Source organism: Pundamilia nyererei, unplaced genomic scaffold (assembly GCF_000239375.1).
Source record: "Pundamilia nyererei isolate P.nyererei 1_Seehausen unplaced genomic scaffold, PunNye1.0 scaffold00099, whole genome shotgun sequence".
In the NCBI taxonomy this organism is placed as follows: Eukaryota; Metazoa; Chordata; class Actinopteri; order Cichliformes; family Cichlidae; genus Pundamilia; species Pundamilia nyererei.
Window position 1 is genome coordinate 315,786 of NW_005187500.1, and position 3,799 is coordinate 319,584.

The window sequence follows — 3,799 nt, forward strand, 5'->3', positions numbered from 1 at the left end:
TTCCAGGAAAGAACAGTTTAAAATTAATGTAATATAGTATTGGCCATACTATATGATGTATTGCTTGTCTTTGTTTAATAATACAGAAGACAAAGACCTTAAAAAATAATCGCATATCGCATCGCAATCGCAATATTGGGGCAGAAAATCACAATTAGATTATTTTCCATAATCGTTCAGCCCTATACAATATTAAGCTCCTTGAGGTGACTGCTGTTGTGATTTGGCGCTGTATAAATAAAACTGAACTGAATTGAATTGAATTGCTGCAGAAATCTGTTAACCTGTTAACTTAGTGAGTGGTAAACACTTTAATTCCAGTGATCTCTTTTATCACCGAGTGCGCTTTCTGTGTTTATTTCTAAAGTGACTGCTGCACTTTCGAGTCTACAACTTTAAACTGGATCAATTTATCCCTTAAAGCAGGGGTGTCAAACTCAAATACACAGCGGGCCAAAATTCAAAACTGGATCAAAGTCGCGGGCTAACGTTAATATTCATTGAAAAAAATCTTCCTCCAAATATAATAAGGAATCTTTTCTTATGGACTCAAACAAGTTTTGCTGAAAAACGAAGTATGGAACAATCAAAGCTTAATACTAAACAAAATATATAACTTATATAAACGTATATATAACTTAATATTGCACACATGCAAAATCAAAATTCCAATTAAATAACACGTCAGTGGAATTAATTTCTTCAATAAAAACTGTATTTGCAGCCTTCTGAGTTAAATTTGATCATTTTATCATTTATCAGATTTTCATCATATTCTCCTACCTGTCCAGAAAGCTCCTGTTTTCTGCCTTTCTTTTTGCCATTTTGGGATCGGTAGCATGGCAGTATTTGCATGGTTGCTATGACTATGGTCAACAGAGGAGAGGGTGCTAATAAGTCCTGTCATGACTCACGTGCCAAAACACCAACAGAGCATTCTGGGAATTGTAGTATTAGCAGTACATGCACTGTATAATACTGGCAGGCCAGCTCTAATGTTAATTTTGTATGGCTTCGCGGGCCAAATGTAATTAGTCTGCGGGCCAAATTTGGCTGTTTATCTATGTTCACACTCAGGGAGTTCAACACATAGAGAGAACAGTACATCACTGATCACATGACTCTGTTCAGACGAACCAAGCTCTTTCTGAAGCAGCGTGTTGGTGTTTTTTGACACCAGCTTCATTTTGAAATGGGCCATCACACCATCACGAGGAGCCTCGTGATGGTGTGATGAAGCCCTGTGAACATGTCAAACTCTTCCGGCCAATTGTGTAAAAAAAAAACCTGGAATGGAGAATGGGCCTTAACCTCTTTTAAGGAGAAAGCATCAGGATATCTCAGTAGTAGTAGTCACACACTACTAAAATAAACCAATGGCCTGCTCTGCTCTTCTCCAACAGGCCTAAAACAGGGCTATTCAACTCAAATTTAAAGTGGTCCAGTCAGAAAACAATTATTGAAGCAAAGGTCTGGATGATCATAATATCTAATTATTTAGTGTTATTTATCTATCTATGATATAAATAGACACACACACTTGACTTCAGAAAAATGAAATAAAGAAAATCCTGCATTTCCTCTTTTCTGTTTCACATCCTCGCTGGACAGTCCCAGTCAATTTTACACATACTAAATCTCTACACGGCTTCATAGCTGTGAACAGTTTCAGAGGCTCCCCTTCTTCCCCTCTTTAATTATGGAGTGAAATTTGCAGCAAAAGTGTTGCAAATGCATATTTATGATATGTCTGACAAGCGTGAACTAAGATTTACAAAAGTGCACAATCATTGTGTAACTTTAGACTCACAGGTGCTTTCTTCAATCCACACATGAATAAGAAGCACTGAGCACATTATTTGTAAAATGAATAAATATCACATTTATAAAGTTCAGCTTCATGAATCATTTTCTTTAAAAAAAAACATTTCTGTGCATATACGGATCCACTTAATTTGAAATAAACAAACGACTTTTTTTTTAGATGCCGGTATACAGTGGACGGCCAGATGTCCCACTTTTACACGGGGACTTGAACGTAGCTTATATTTGTGATCCGTGTGAAGCGAGCAGCATTAAAGCCTTAAAACCCCAGGTGGGCATGGGACGTGATTGGTACGTATCAGGTGCACATGCATTTAAGGTTTTGTGAGCAAGCGAGAGATGTTACGTGTAGTTTCAGGCATTTGTGTGCACAGGAAGATTTTTGAAAGAGAAAATGAACAGACTCGTGAAGCTGAACTTATAAATCGTGCATAAATGATCAGCATTTATTCAGGCTTATACACATTTGGGGTGGCTGTGGCTCAGGTGGTAGAGCAGGTCAGCTGCTGATTGGAAGGTTGGTGGTTCAATCCTTGGCTTCCCCAGTCTGCATGCCAAATGTCCTTGGGCACGATATTAACCCCAAGAGTATGAATGTAGATTCGTTTACACTTGTGTTTAGAAGTGCTTGTATGTGGGTGAATGAGGCATGTTGTATACAGTGCTTTGAGTACTCCGGGAGAGCAGAAAAGCGCTATATAAGAATCAGACCATTTACATTTGTAAAATACTTGTGCTTCGTATTTGTGTGTGGATTGAAGCTTGTGAGTCCTCAAAAGTTACACACAAATCCATTTTTGCCCTTCTTTTTTTAAATACTTCACTATTTTCCTTTTTCTTTCTGCCGTTTTGTGTTGTTTCACTTTGAATTTGTTTAAAAGGAAAAAGCTGAAAATTTAAATAGTTAAAAGTTGAAATGTAAATAGTTGGTTTTTGTATTATATAATTTATTTATTACATTTTATGTAGAGTGAATAAATAAAAGTATATTTACAGTGGCCCCTAGAGACAAAACACGTACAAAACACAATGGAAGTGCTCCAGGATGCTAGGGGGCAGTGTAGAGTTTTTGTTACCTAGTGGTTACACAAACCAGGAAGTACCAATGACCAGATTTGGTGTGTGGTAGTAACAGGTAAATGAACATTTTTTTTTAATTATTTATATTTACATATATATATAGGGCTGTTCGATATAACGATATATATCAGATGACAATATAAAAATGTCTATCGTTTGTTTCGTGGTTTCACAAAATAAACTGTTTATGGCAATATTTTTTCATGGTTTTGATGGTCACTGTAGTGGTTGTATTAATTTCTTAAAGTTCTCTCTTTCTCTTATATTTAATATAACCACACTACGGACAGACAAGCGCCTGTTTTTATGTGTTGTCGTTAGCAACAATGACGGTAACACCGTGGCCTGTCCGCTTGTTTATTTTCCACATAGACCTTTCACAATAAAGCTCAAGATCCTGTTGAGACTTTTCAAAATAAACTGAATCATGTGAAAGAGTATGCAGAGTGCTTGCGGATGAGAAGCAAAAAAGAGCCGTCAGGTGCTAAAAAATAAATCTTAGACTCAAACGTTAGAACAGCACGCCGTGTAATAAATACAAAGAAAACGGCGGCCGTTACAACTTATGTCTAAAAATGTATCGTTTCATGCATCGGTTAAAACATTCAACTCCAGGTACACGACACTCAGCTGGAAACACTTCACGCAAGTCGAGCTGCCCGAGATTCACAGAATTTACAGAAAATGTTACATTTTTTGTGATTTATATCGTTATCGGGACGATAGATGTCTTATATGGTCCTGTCACATGGTCCTGTCACATCAACACCGTGGTGAAAAAGGCCCAACAGCACCTCTACCACCTCAGACGCTTGAGAGACTTCCAACTGCCCTCCAAGGTGCTCAGGAACTTTTACTCGTGCACCATAGAGAGCATCCTGGCGGGAAACATCTT